Source organism: Panthera pardus, unplaced genomic scaffold (assembly GCF_024362965.1).
Source record: "Panthera pardus isolate Hobbes unplaced genomic scaffold, ASM2436296v1 HiC_scaffold_25, whole genome shotgun sequence".
Classification (NCBI taxonomy): Eukaryota; Metazoa; Chordata; class Mammalia; order Carnivora; family Felidae; genus Panthera; species Panthera pardus.
This window is the reverse complement of record NW_026526821.1, coordinates 30356586-30372063: the sequence shown is the minus strand read 5'-3', so window position 1 is coordinate 30372063 and position 15478 is coordinate 30356586.

Below are 15478 nucleotides of genomic sequence, written 5' to 3'. Positions count from 1 at the left end.
CAGCCCGGCCCCGCGTCCCAGCCCCTCCTAGCGCCCCTCCTGCGCCCCGTCGCTGCGCCTCCCCCCTCCGCCCCGCCGGCAGCCTGGGGGGTGGGAGGGGGCGAAGTGTGAGAAGGGGAGGTGGAGGGAGGGAAGAGGAATTCCAGACGCCTCGTTGGCCTCCTGCGGCCGAGGGGCTCCCCCTCCTCGCCCCTACAGGCCCACCTCAGGGGCTCAGTTTAGGCCAGCCCAACTCCAGAGCCTCGCTGCTGGTGAGGGAGGGCCCTGGCCCAGACTCCTTACAGTCCCCAGTCCATCCCACTTTCTACCCCCCTCCCATCCCAAGCCAGGTCTCCAAGGGTCAGAGAGAAAAGGCTGAATCGAAGGTGAGGTCAGCCCCTCGGGCCCCAGCCTGGGGCCCAGCTCTGTCCTTGAGGCCTGGGGTGTTGAGGAAGGGTTCTCATTGCTGGCAAGGGGATTACTGGGAACTCACCCTGTCTCTGCAAAGAGCACCCAGCCCCTTTCCTGTGAGGGCTCACAGCCTTCTTCCTATCCAAATCAGGCCCTCTGGGGGGTGCTAGGACATGGCTCCAAACAGGGGTTTGGAGACCCCTTTCTGCTAGGCCCTTCCAAAGCAGCCCTCTTACCTTGCCCATCACCACCTCCTGGTAGGCAGGGCCTGGGCTGGGCCCCTTTCCTTCTACCCAGTGTGCCCCCACAAGGACTTGGGCTGGGGCACAGGTGGGAAGGGGGCCAAGGTCTGCTTCTCAGCCAAGTCTCTCTGCATCAGGAGGGCTGGCTTCCTGTCTGGTCTCCAACCCCGTCCCCAAACTAGGGCCGCACAGCTCTTTGGGCATCATAGCTGCCTCACCACCCCAAACCTTTGCAGAGGCCATTTTTCCCTCCCTAGAATACTGTCCCTCCTCCTCACTGCCCATCTAAAAGTTCCCCAGCTGAGTATCACCTCTCCTAGGCTTGTGGCCCTTATTATCAGGGCCACTGCCCTAGACTGCCCTGCGACAAGGTGAGAATAGGGGATGAGCTGCACCAGACAGCTTTTGGGTATCAGTACGTAGGCAGTAAGCCAGCAAGGTATCCAATCAGCAGCCTCCGCTGACTGTTCCCACGAGTGTGTGCATCCGTTTGTGTGTGTGTGTGTGTGTGTGTGTGTGTGTGTGTGTGTGCCAATGACTGTGTATGTGTATGTCTATGTTCATGTGTTAGGGTGGTTTTAGGGATAGTTTTTTAGGTAGTTTTTAGTTTAGATAGTTTTTAGGTAGTTTTGTGTGTGACTGTGTCTTTGTCTCTGTGTCTCTTATATACATGTGTCACTGGGTCTTGTGTCTTCGTGTGTGTGTGTGTGTGTATTTGTGTGTGTGACATGTGTGTGATGGGGGCTGTCAGGCCTTCACATCATGCCAGAGGCCGAGCAAAGCCTGGGGTGGGGGTGGGGGGGTTGAAGGGGCTGCAGGTGAGTGTATGAAGGCAAAGGGTCTGGCTCCTCAGGCACAACCTGTCTCTTGTTTTTCTTTTTCTTTTCCACTGCAGTTTTCTTCCATCCCCCACCCCCAGCTCTACATGTTGGCTCATCTCTGAGGGCCACAGCAGCAGGCTCTGAGCAGGAGTGAAGACTCATGGTAGGGGGTCCTCAGCCCTCCCATCCTCGTACTTGGCCTCCTCCTTCTGTTCCCCACCCCCCCCCCCCCATTTCAGGCCCCCTCAGTCTGACTTGGGAGTTACAGGCCCCACCCTTGGGCAGCTTCCAGTCTGACAGAAGAGAAGGACAGCAAGGAAGCCCAGTGAATCCTCAAATTCGAAAATATTTGATTCAGTTGCCAGCAGCTTTGGGCCCAGGTGGGCATGCACAAGGATCCTGCAGAGCCCTTGCATTTAGTATCTTTTCTGTGCCCTTGCAACACCCTCCTCTCTCTCCCAGTGCCATCGTGGGCCCGCCCACTGACCTCACCGGCTTTCTGCTTCTCTGGGGAGGGGGGCAGCTGGAGGAAGGATCAGCCTCTGAGAGTATCCTCCCAGGAGCAGCTTCTCTCCACACCAGGCCTTCCCCTTCTGACCTTGGCTCATCCATTCTCCAGAGGATGCCACCACTTCCAGCCCCCTCCCTCCAACACATCTCTATTGTGCAACTGGAGGTGACTTTCCAAAGTGCAAGTCTGGCCCCATCGCTTCACCAGTTTATATTCTCTGTGGCTCCCCATCACCAAGTGATCCAAGGTGTGGACTGCCCTTGGTTGACCTATCAAGCTCCCCTTCCCAGACCTAACTTCCAACCTCTTCTCCTGCCCCTCGAACACAAGCTCCAGACCTTTGGTCCACCTGGGCCAGGCCCCACCCCTGACCTGCTCAACAACATTCTTCTTTCCCTTGAGCCCGAGGGGAGAACCTGGCCCCTTGAACCCTGCTGTGGGTCCTGTGTCAGTTTGGGGAGCCCCCAGCCCTGGTCATCACTAGGCGGGGCTCTCAGGAAAACTGTGGGTTGAGAAGGCAGAAGCAGGGCTCTCCTTTTCCAGTGCCCAGCACCCGACCTGTCATGGCAGACCAGCAGGCACTTTTAGGGCTGGGGGGGTCTCAGTCTCCCCTCCCTCCTGCCCAGGCCCAGCTGCTTGCTGTGCCCCAGCTTGGGGCACACACATGCACACCACACCAGTGGGAGGGCAGGTGCCTTGGGAAGGGTGGGCAGAGGCTTTTATTCACCAGTAGACCCTGGTGACTGAACCTCATGGTTTGCTGGTGCCTGGCTGGTACCTTACCCTGTCACCAAACCTTTTCGGGGAAGGGTCCTTCATCCTTATTCTACAGAAGAGAAAGCTGAGGTGTAGGGAGAACAGGGTACTGCTCCATTCAGACCCAGTGGTGGATTCAGGGCCCGTGCCCTTGCCTGTGCAAGGAGGCTGGCAAGGGAATATGGTACCTAGGCAGCCAGAGAGGCTCCCCAATGGTTTTCCAGCCCTGCCTGCCCCTTCCCAGGGACAGGAGGTGGATGACTCTTGGGACAGAAGCCTCTAGAGTGTTCCTCTACCAGATTCCTGAGGTGAGAGCTTCCTTCCAGGAATTACTCCGCCTGACCCCACCCAGCTGGACTTCCTCTCTGTGACCCACAGCCATGTCATTTTCCTCATTGGAGATGGGAGTGTGGGAGGCCCAGGCCATGGTCAGCTTTGGAAGTGCCCTGCCTCCCCTGTTGTAGGGGCAACTGGTGCCTCTTTTTCCATAAAAAGAAAGCCCTGGGGTCCTACCTTCCTGCTGAGCTTCTCCAGCACCCTGCCCCAGATGACACCCAAAGGACCAGAATCGGCCCCATTCCCGGGACTCTGCAGCAACACTGTCCCACTTGTCGCCCCATGTGCAGTGTGATGTATCAGTGAGTACATCGGGAAGACTTCTTGGAGGAGGTGACCCTTGACCTGAGCCCTGAAGGACGACTGAGAGAGTTATCCATGTGGAGAAGTGGGAAGGACGTTCCAGGAGGAGGAAATAGTGCAGATAAAAGCAAGGGGGGGGGGGCGGGGGACGGGGGGCGTGCAGAGAGAGCAGGAGGCAGGATGGAATTGACAGACTCAGCTTGTTTCACTTGGGCATCTTGTTTGGGATCTTTGGTTTCTACCAGACCACTGAGAATTAAGCTTCATTGTACATTCTCTGTGCTCACCCCTTTCCTTAGCTTGAGTGCTTCCTCCTCTTGCCAGCTTCTATCCCACAGAATTGCCCCTTTGCTAGTGTTCTGTGAGCGTACAGAAAGGGCTGAGAGTCTAAGGGAACAGGAAATGTTGGGGAAAGATAACACTTCCATTTCAGTCATGTTAAGCGGGAGGAGACTGTGCAGTTGTCCTTTCCTCCCATATCTATTCTCTTGTTCTTAACAATAGAATCTTCTGGGTGCCTGGGTGGCTCAGTCGGTTGAGCATCTACTCTTGGTTTCTGCTCAGGTCATGATCTCCCAGTTCATGGGTTCAAGCCCCGTGTTGGGCCCTGCACTGCCGGTGCAGAGCCTGCTTTGGATTCTCTCTCTCTCTCTCTCTCTCTCTCTCTCTCTCTGCCCCACCCTTCCCTCTCTCTCTCTTTCTCTCTCTCTCTGTCTGCCCTCCCCTGCTCATTCTCTCTCTCTCAAAAATAAATAAACTTAAGAAAAACCCCAAACAATAGAATCTTCTCTTTTTAGCCATGCACATGGCCACCCAGCATGAAGAGATTTCCCAGCCTTCCTTCCTGCTAGGCGTGGCCATGTGATTAAGTTCTGGCTAATAAGACATAAGCAGAAGTGATATGCCATGTCTTCCAGCCCTTAAACACTGGTGGGTGCCTGTTGTTCTTTGTTCCTCATTCTGCCTTTCTCTCCTGGAGCACTGAAGGGATAACTGGAACTCTCACCACCATTTTTGGGACATAAAGTTGAGGAACACACCCCAGTGGTAGCAGAAAAGGGACCTGCAGAGAGACTGGCACGTGAGCAGTATGCCCATGCCAGCCCAAGGCTGTGGACGTCTGGACTTTTAATGCAAAAGAAAGAAACTCTTGCTTAGGATGCTGTGTTTTCAGGCTCTGTTGCTCATAGCAGAATGTAATCCTATCTGATTTGCCCCCAAAGAGAAATGTTGACTAGGCAGTTGGTATATAGATCTGGAGCTCAGAGCACAGTGTGGGGTTGCGGGTAGAAATTTGGCAGTCATCCTCATGGACGTGGTAATGGAAGCCACGAGAGTGGATGAGATCACCCAGGCAGAGTGCGCAGTGTGAAAGAGAAAGGAAAGGGCTTCCTAGGAGGCAGCCCATCCCACCCTTTTGCCCACAAAAGACGATTCTGGCTTTGCCACTCAGTTTCAACATCGTATAAGGAGGGTTCTGCCTCCCCAGAACACTTTTTGGGTTTTATGATGCAGAATCAGGATGGAGGGAGGCTAGGGGAAAGGTAAGAGGTGTATGGACAGGGCTTGGGGAAATTGTTTTGAGATTTTCGAGAGAGAATTGTAGGAGCAGCTATAGTGTGTGGCAAAGTGGGTGGAAGACGAAAGGAAAGGGGTTTCATAATGTGTTGCTATAACCTAAGTATCCCTTTCATGATATTCAAGAAAATACGCAGAACTTGAAGTTTGTTGAAATTACTTTTTGGTTGCTAGACTGGATCTCTTCTGTCATAACATCACCCAGAGACTGGTCCATTCGCATAATGGGTTTAGAAGGATTACACAAGTATCATTAGGGGCTCCTGGGTGGCTCACTCAGTTGAGCGTCCAACCCTTGATTTTGACTCATTTTCCCACAACCATGGGATCATGACCTGAGTAGGGCTCCATGCTGAGCGAAGAGCCTGTTTCAGATTCTCTCTCCCTCCCTCTACCCCTCTGCCCTGCTTGCGCTCTCTGTGAAAAACAACAAACAAAAACCCACCAATTACAGCAGTGTAGGTAAAGAAGAAGCTTATGCCAAGGGCACAGGGTTTGTATGTTGTAGAACCCAGGGGCAGAAAAGGGTGTGTCTGGGCCTCACAAGAGTCTGGAACAGGAGCTGGAAATATGCCAGTAGCCAGGGAGCCATCACCTGGCCACTTTCCTCCCCCTGTGGCTACAAGGACTGTCCTCTCTGTTGCTCTCTGCATATCTGCTGGATTCTTCTCTTGTTGTAGATTGCCTTTTTAAAAATAATTAATAGGGGCACCTGGGTGGCTCAGTCGGTTAAGCGTCCGACTTGGGCTCAGGTCATGATCTCATGGTTCTTGGGTTTGAGCCCTGCATCGAGGTCTGTGCTGACAGCTCAGAGCCTGGAGCCTGTCTCCCTCCCTCTCTCTCCCCCTCCCCCACTTGTGCTCTTGTCTCTCTTTCTCTCAAAAATAAACATTAAAACATTTTTTTAAATAAATAATAATTAGTAGATTTGGGCTACATTTTAACTGAAGTACGGTTGACACCCAATGTTACATGAGTTTCAGGTGTACAACACGGTGATTTGGCAAGTCTAGAGCTATGCTGTGCTCACCGCAAGCGTAGCTGCTGTGGGTCACCCTACAACGCTATTACCCTACCACTGGCTGTATTCCCTATGCTGTACCTTTCGTCCCCGTGACTCACTCATTCCGTAACTGGAAGCCTGCACCTCCCACTCCCCTTTACTCCTTCTTGCCCATCCCCCACCCGATAGATTTTATTTTTAAAACCAGTTTCAAGTTTACAAAAATATTGAGCAGAGAGTACCGAGTTCCCATATAGCCTTTCCTGGCACAGTCTCCCCTACGTTAACCTCTTAGATTAGTTGTAGTGAATTCGTTGCAATTCATGAACCGACATTGATACATTATTAACTAAAGGCCATAGGTCACATTAAGGTTCCCCCTTTGTGTTTTACACGTATAGGTTTTGAAGAACACATAATATCATGTATTCGTCATTACAGTATCATGCAGAATAGTTTCAGTGCTGTAAAAATCCCCTGTGTTCCACTTATGTATCTGTGGAAAACTTGGCAACCACAGGCAAAAACATTTTTGCCTTTTCTTGAATGTCAACTAGTTGGAATCATACAGAATATAGTCTTTTCAGACTGGCTTCTTTCACTTGGTAAGAAGCATTTAAGTTTCCTCCATGGCTTTTCATGGCTTGGTAGCTCATTTCTCTTTGTCACTAAATAATATTCCATTGTATGCACATAACACAGTTTATTTACCCATTTGCTCATTGAAGGACATCTTGGTTACTTCCAGTTTTTGGCGATTATAAGTAAAGCTGCTAGAAACATTTGCATACCGAGTCTTGTGTAGACATGTTTTCAAGTCAATTGAGTAAAATATCTAGGAGTGTGACCGCTGGGTCATATGGTAAGACTGTGTTTAACTTTGTAAGAAACCGCCGAACTGTCTTCCAAAGTAGCTGTGCCATTTTGCATTCCCACCAGAAAGAATGGAAGTTCTTGTTTTTCTACACCCTTGTCAGCATTTGGCTGTTGTTGGTGTTCTGGATTTTGGCCATTCTGACAGGTATGTGGTGGTATGTCCTTGTCATTTTAGTTTGCAATTTCCCAATGACGTATGATGTTGAGCATCTTTTCACATGGTCACTTGCCATTTGTGTATCTTTGGTGGATATCTGTTCAGATCCTTTGTGCATTTTTTAAAGATTTTTTAAAATTATTTTAAGTAATCTCTACATCCAACGTAGGGCTTGGACTCATGACCCCGAGATCAAGAGTTGCAAGTTTCACCCACTGAGACAGCCAGGTGCCCCTTGTTGTGCATTTTTCAATGTTTGACTTCTTATTGTTGAGGTGTAAGAGTTCTTTGTATATTTTGGATACACGTCCCTTATCAGATCTGTGTTTTGCAAATATTTTCTCCTAGTCTGTGGCTTGTCTTTTCATTCCCTTAACAGATTGCCTTTTATTTATTTTTTCTTCTCCATGCATGTGAGCATTCCTGAATTTATCTGTCCTCCATTTCAGCTACAAGCAGAAGCCAAGTGGTGTCGCTTAGTCCTGGTTCCAGATTTTTGAGAGACACTATTATTTGACCAGTCTGGTGACGTGAGAAATTAATTACGGCTGGATGGTGGCGTGGTGGCATTAAGGTAGCTGGAAAGGAGTCTGGGAAATGCAAATGTAGTTATTCAGCCTCTGTAGTAAGGTAGACAAACCAGAGGGAAGTAGGAGTGGTACCGAGTGCCGACCCTTCATAGGAACATAGGACATAGAGCAAGGTGGGTGGGAGGGGGTCTGATATGGTGTAGTATATGGAGGTAAAGAAATTCAACTGGTAAAGGATGGGACAAAATGGAAACAAAATTTCCTACACCAATTCCACTCCTCAGAACTTTTCCTATTTTTAGATACTCCAGAGTGTTACCATTATAGTTCTAAATTTAGTAACTCAAGAATATCTAATGATACCTCATCACCAAAGCAAGAATTTGGTTCTTGCTCAGTTGGTTAAGCATCCAACTCTTGGTTTCAGCTCATGTCACGATCTCATGGTTTGTGAGTTTGAGCACTGCATCAGGCTCTGCATTGATGGTGCAGAGCCTGCTTGGGATTTCTGTCTCCCTCTCTCTCTGCCCCCCCTCTGCTCATTCTCTATCTCTCTCTCTCAAAATAAATAAATAAATAAATAAATAAATAAATAAATAAATAAACTTTTTTTAAAAAGCAAGAATTTAAACCGCACTATCTCCCATCTCCACCCTTGCCCACTTTCTCGGTTCTGGTTCCGTTGGCTACACTATGATCACAGTCTCAGGTTGCTGTTATTTATAGTTCTGAACAATTTATATTCAAAACTTAGTTCCTCTTTACTCAACTTCAGACAACTTCTTGAGCCCCATCACTATGTAAGGCTAACTAGCCTTCCTTCCCCACCTCCTTCTAATTTCTGTTGGTTTTATCTTCACATTTCCATGGTCAAAGTTTATAACACTTACATTCTGTTTTGTAATTATAGCGAAATCTCCCATTCTTCATCTTCAGGGTGATTCTGAAAACTGAAAATCAGCCAATTTTGTGATTGTATAAACATTATTTACTACAGAACCAAATAATGAGATAGCTCCATTGAGCAGGAAATGTAATCCCATTCCTTCCACCCTATGCTGCTTGAAGACTCGCTGTCTCCAACATCAAGGTCAAGTGGGTTCTCTTTTCTTACACTCCACTGGTTGCTCAAAATCATGCCTCACATGTGTTTGCTTCATATTCAGTCCCTGGAATAGATTTTGTTGTTTCTGGTTTTCTAATTGCTTTTCTTTTTACTTCCAGAGAGAAGAAACAGATGTCCTTACCATTATGTTACCACAGAGTCTATTTGTCATACACACTTTCCCATGCCTGGGCCCTTTGTCTGAGTAGTCAGATGTCGTGGCTGTTGATGTGTTTATCCAGCACTCCTTTCCCCTCCCCCTTTCTTTTGGTGAACTGCTGCTTCTCCAGTCCAGTGTGTGATTCCCCCCCCCCCCCCCAATTGCTGTGCCTTAGGGGTGGGCTTGTACACCATCACAAGATGGTGACTCTTCTGAGGGCTGGAAACACATCTGAGACAAGTGTGATTGGAGTCTTTCTATAGGATTTGACAAGAGGATATTGGGAAAGGGAAGCACTCACTCCTTTAGCTTCAGGTAAGGTTTGATCCAGAGACTGCGATGATGTCATCAAGGACAGAGGGTCACGGTGTATCTTCCCTCTACCCTCAGTTTTGTCCTCATCCCCTGGCTCCTCAGAGTGGACTGTCATCAGCAACATGTTCCTCTTGTGTATAAAATGGGGAGGGGGGGCACCTGGGTGGCTCAGTCAGTTAAGCGGCCGACTTCGGCCCAGGTCACGATCTCGCGGTCCGTGAGTTTGAGCCCCGCGTCAGGCTCTGTGCTGACAGCTCAGAACCTGGAGCCTGTTTCAGATTCTGTGTCTCCCTCTCTCTGACCCTCCCCTGTTCATGCTCTGTCTCTCTCTGTCTCAAAAATAAACATAAAAAAAAATAAAATGGGGAGGGGGTGGACAATTCCACCTAATCCACAGGCTTAAGAATATAAGAGGAAAATGAAAGGGTTTTTGTTTGTTTTTAACCAAAGGTAGGGTGAATTCGTTTTGGACACCCAAACCACAGATGTTCACACTCCTTTCTATTGAATTTGTCTTTATTTCAATGATTCTATTTTAAATTTCCAAGAATTATTTTATGGTTTTTTTTTTTTTCACAGCTGCCTCTTTTTGTCTTAAGAATAAAATGGAATTATGGGGCTCCTGGGTGGCTCAGTTGGTGAAGCATCTGACTTCAGCTCAGGTCATGATCTAGCTGTCCGTGGGTTCAAGCCCTGCGTCAGGCTCTGTGCTGACAGCTTGGAGCCTGGAGCCTGCTTTGGATTCTGTGTCTCCCCCTCTCTCTCCCCTCCCCCACTCACATTCTGTCTCTCAAAAATGAATAAACATTTTAAAAAATTTAAAAAGGAATATAATGGAATTAGAGTCTTTTTATAAGTTCTCTTTTGTTCTTTTTTTTAATGTTTATTTATTTATTTATTTTTGAGAAAGAGAGAGAGAGAACACAAGCAGGGGTGGAGCAGAGAGAGAGAGGGGGAGACACAGAATCCAAAGCAGGCTCCAGGCTCCAAACTGTCAGCACTTAACTGAGCGAGCCACCCAGGCTCCCCCCTCTTCTGTTTTTTCAATTATGTATCCTCTGGGATCAGTTTGTTCACCTTTTGTTTAGTTTATTGAAGAGGCAGCATAGGAAGCAGCCCAAGTGTCCATCGTAGACAAATTGATAAAGTTGTGGTACATAGGTACAATGGAATGTTATTCAGCCATAAAAAAAGAATGAAATCTTGTCATTTGCAGCAACATGAATGCAACTGGAGAGTATAAGGCTGAGATGAGTCAGTCAGAGAAAGACGGATAAATACCATATGACTTCCCTCAGATGTGGAATTGAAGAAACAAAACAAACAAGCAAAGAAAAAAAGAGACAAACCAAGAATCGGACTCTTAACCATAGAGAACAAACCGGTGATCACCAGTGGAGAGGTGGGTGGGGCATGTGGGTAACGTGTGAAGGAGATGTCGAGCACACTTATCTTGACGAGCACTGAGTAATGTATAGAATTGTTGGAATACTGTATTGTACACCTGAAATTAATGTAACGCTGTGTGCGAACGATACTGGAATTAAAATAAAAAAGGGGTGCCTGGGTGGCTCAGTCGGTTGGGCGTCCGACTTCGGCTCAGGTCACGATCTCGCGGTCCGTGAGTTCGAGCCCCGCGTCAGGCTCTGGGCTGATGGCTCGGAGCCTGGAGCCTGTTTCCGATTCTGTGTCTCCCTCTCTCTCTGCCCCTCCCCCGTTCATGCTCTGTCTCTCTCTGTCCCAAAAAAAAAAAAAAAAAAAAACGTTGAAGAAAAAGGGGCGCCTGGGTGGCTCAGTCGGTTGGGCGTCCGACTTCGGCTCAGGTCACGATCTCGCGGTCTGTGAGTTCGAGCCCCGTGTCGGGCTCTGTGCTGACAGCTCAGAGCCTGGAGCCTGTTTCAGATTCTGTGTCTCCCTCTCTCTCTGCCCCTCCCCCATTCATGCTCTGTCTCTGTCTCAAAAATAAATAAACGTTAAAAAAAAAATAAAATAAAAAAGAGGCAGGATACTCTCAGCTGAGTAGTTCGGGGTGCAATACAGGAAACAGGCTACCTGGGTTCAGAGTCCACTTCTCTGCCCCTTACTAGCTGTGTAAACTTCAGCCAAGTTAATTTACCGGTCTGTGACTCAGCTTCCTTAAAGTGGAGGTGACAACAGCACGTGGCTCAGAGGGTCCTTACGGGTGTAAACTGGCTCAATGCTGCCAGGTCAGCACTCGATAGCGACTTGCTCTTCTCAATCCTCCTTTGGTTGGGTTTTCTCAATTGGCTGATAATGTCTGGTGGTCAGTTCAACTTTATGAGGGAAGGGCAGGGCTGACTGGGATTGGCATGGATGGAAGGGATTTTCTCTGCCCTGAAGTGTTAGCAGTTGGGGGTGGAGAAGCACATATGCCTTCAAACTCTCGGGGAGCAGAAATGGGTGCATGAGCAGGACAGGAGAGCGAGAGTGTCAGACCACAGGCTCTGGGGCAACAGAATGAATGACAATTCAGAGTGTAGCTATGGGAGGTCACCTTGGGCGGGGAAGGGGGAGCACAGCCTTCAGCCACTGTCACTGCACTCACAGAACTGTTCTGACATTCCAGGCTTGGTGGTAGGCTCTTCACAGAGGCTGTCCCAAGGGCCTCAGGTTCAGAGTGGTTGAGCGACTTCCCCCTGATCACACAGCTGGTGAATGATATGTCTGGATTTGAGCTCAGCTCTATGTAAGGCCCAGCCTCGGAACCACTGAGCTACATGACTCCCACCTGTCCCCTGAAGATCTTTGGGCCAGTTGGGATTGAGCTGGCCGTACCTCAGACGTTGCAGTGGGATCTGAAAGGACAAAGGCAAGGAAACAGAGGGCTCTGGCGCCCTCTAGGGGAGATAGGGGGCTCTACGGAGATGCTGTCAAGGAGGTGGGCAGTTGGCCTGCGGCTGTTATCCCACCAGTTCCAAGGAATGGGTGATTTTTTAAAAAATGTTTATTTATTTATTTTGAGAGAGAGAGAGAGAGATCAGGGGAGAGGCAGAGAGAGAGGGAGAAAGAGAATCCCAAGAAGGCCCCACACTACTAGTGGGGAGCCCAACGCAGGGCTTAAACGCATGAACCATGAGATGGTGACCTGAGCTCAACCCAAGAATCAGGTGCTTAACTGACTGAGCCACCCAGGTGCCTTAAGGGATGAGTGATTCAATGAGGATCCTGGTTGCTCCAAGAAAAGTCAGGGCTTCATCTCCCACCCCCCCTTCTACCCCCCAACTCCTTAGTAATGAACCTCTAGTATTTACCTGGGCACATCATCTATTGGAATAAAGACATGAGGTCATGTGACTAACTTCTGGCTCACGTGATAGAAGCAGAAATGAAGGGTGCAATTTAAAGAATTGTCCTTAAAAGATGGGGGCATGACCTGTTTTGTTCGTTCCTCTATCTTGCTTTCTGGAATGCAGATATAACGGCTGGTGTCCCAGCAACCATTTTAGACCGTACGTGGAAGCAGCCCATTGAAGATGGCAAAGCAAAAAACTTAAAAGTGTTCTAGTTTCATGATTGTGCAGCTACCACATCAGCCTTGGACACCAACACTTACCTGAGGGAGAGGGACATACACTTCTATTTAAAGCCCTATTAACTCTAATTTTCTGCATTGTAGCCAAACTTTGTATTCATTAAAAAAAATCATGCTTGCTTATTCCAGAGCAAAAGTAAAACACATTATCCAGATTTTACAAAGAGTAACACCATTAAGCCATGAAATAAATTCATTTATTAGCCAGATTTAATTTCACATTCAAAATTTCCCACTTCAAGCATTGCCACTAAAAACATACCGTGTGGCATCTCGTCTCAGGCTCTTTCCCAGTCCTGAAAGGTTCTGTTACCTTAGGATCTGCTATTCTCAGGGCAGATTTTGATCTGATGTTTTCAATTGCAAAGAGATGGAACTTCAGGATACAAAAGCCTGAGAATTGTTAAAAGAGCTCCCCGCCCCTGACCTTTATTCCTTCCATTTTACAACCTCCAAACAATAAGGGAATGAAAGTAGTTATACACACTACCTTCAGCCACCTGCCTCAAGGTTGAAACCTCGGTTGTCAAGAGTCAAGGGCCTGAGCTGCATTAGTTTCAAGCGATGGAAACTGCATGCCAAAGTTGCGTGACTACCATTTATGGCGCAAATTCTCGCTAGAACTTCGGGGCGTTCTCTCACTGCAGCAGCTGGAATGAAAGGAAGGAGCCTTGTCCTTTCTATTCTACTCTTTTCTTTTTCTTTCTTTTTTTAAGAGCAATTTTAGGTTTGCATCAAAATGAGAGGAAGATACACTGATTTTCCATATGACCCATAACCCCAACATGCATGGCCTCACCCCGTTATCAACATCCCCACCAATTTGTTGTAATTGATAAACCTACATTGACACAGGATAATCATCCAAATCCATAGTTTACGTTAGAGTTCACTCAATTTTTTAAAAAATTTAAATCCAAGTTAGTTAACATATAGTATAAGAACGATTTCAGGAATAGAATTTAGTGATTCATCACTTACATATAACGCCCAGTGCTCATCCCAACAAATGCCCTCCTTAATGCCCATCGCCCATTAAGCCCAACCCCGCACCCACAACCCCTCCAGCAACTTTGTTCTGTGCATTTAAGAGTCTTATGGTTTGCCTCCCTCTCTGTTTTTATATTATTTTTTCTTCCTTCCCCTATGTTCATGTTTTGTTTCTTAAATTCCACATATAAGTGAAATCATATATTTGTCTTTCTCTGACTGACTTATTTCGCTTATCATAATACACTCTAGTTTCATCTGCATTGTAGCAAATGGCAAGATTTCATTCTTTTTGATTGCTGAGTAATATTCCTATACACATACACACACACCCCACGTCTTCTTCATCCATTCATCAGTCACTGGACATTTGGGCTCTTTCCATAATGTGGCTATTGTTGATAGTGCTGTTGTAAACATTGGGATGAATGTGCCCCTTTGAATCAACATTTAAAAATTTTTTTTAAATGTTTATTTATTTTTGAGACAGAGAGAGACAGAGCATGAACAGGGGAGGGGCAGAGAGAGAGGGAGACACAGAATCTGAAACAGGCTCCAGGCTCTGAGCTGTCAGCACAGAGCCTGACTCGGGGCTCGAACTCACGGACCGTGAGATCGTGACCTGAGCCGAAGTCGGACGCTTAACCGACCGAGCCACCCAGGCGCCCCAGAATCAACATTTTTATATCCTTTGGGTGCATACCTAGTAGTGCAATTTCTGGGTTATAGGGTAGCTCTAGCTTTAATTTTTTAAGGAAACTCCATATTGTTTTCCAGAGTGGCTGCACCCATGCGAAAGGATTCTCCTTTCTCTGTATCCTGGGCAACATCTGTTGTTGCTGAGTTGTTAATGCTAGCCATTGTGACCGGTGTGAAGTGGTATCTCGTTGTAGTTTTGATTTGTATTTCCCTGATGATGAGTGATGGTAGGCATCTTTTCATGTGTCTGTTGTCATCTGGATGTCTTCTTTGGAAAAGTGTCTATTCGTGTCTTTTGCCCATTTCTTCACTGGATTATTTGTTTTTTGGGCGTTCGGTGTGATAAGTTCTTTATAGACTTTGGATACTAATCCTTTATCTGATATGCCATTTGCAAATATCTTCTCCCATTTCATTGGTTGCCTTTTAGTTTTGCTGATTGTTTCCTTCGCCATACAGGTTCATTCTTCTGCATGTTGCTGTCCAGTTTCCCCCACACCATTTGTTAAAGACACTGTTTTTCCGTTGGATATTCCTTCCTGCTTTGTCAAAGGGTTCACTCAGTTTCGAACATTCTATGGATTTGGGCAGGTGTATAATGACATGCATCCATCATCGTATCACACAAAACAGTTTCACTGCCCTAAAAAATCATCTGTGCTCTACCTATTCATCCTTTCCTCCCCACTAACCTCTGGTAACATCAACCTTTTTACTGTCTTCCTAGTTTTGCCTCGTCCACGATGTCGTACAGTTGGAATCAGCTGCACAGGCTTAGAGCTGAACCAACAAGTTTTATGTTGGGGTTGGAGGAGGAAGCAATGGATGAACCCATTGAGTTTTGGTCAAAAAAGGAAATGACCCAAGGTTAGGAAAGATACAGGACAGTGAGGTCAGAGTGAGTGACAGAGCCCTAATGTTCTGGGGCTTGAGGACTTTAGGGTAAAATGTCAGGAGACATCTGCTTTGTGGTTTTGGATTCTGGGTTCGGAGTTTCGTGTCCTTTTTGATCTGTACGTGTGGGTTTGCCCACAGGGTCCAGGGGTCCTGACCTGCCATGGTTGGGCTCTCCACCACTACAGGTAGGTAGGGGTTGAGTTGAATTCAGTTTGAGTTGTGAAATGAGAAACGTGTTGTCACTCAACACCTGCTC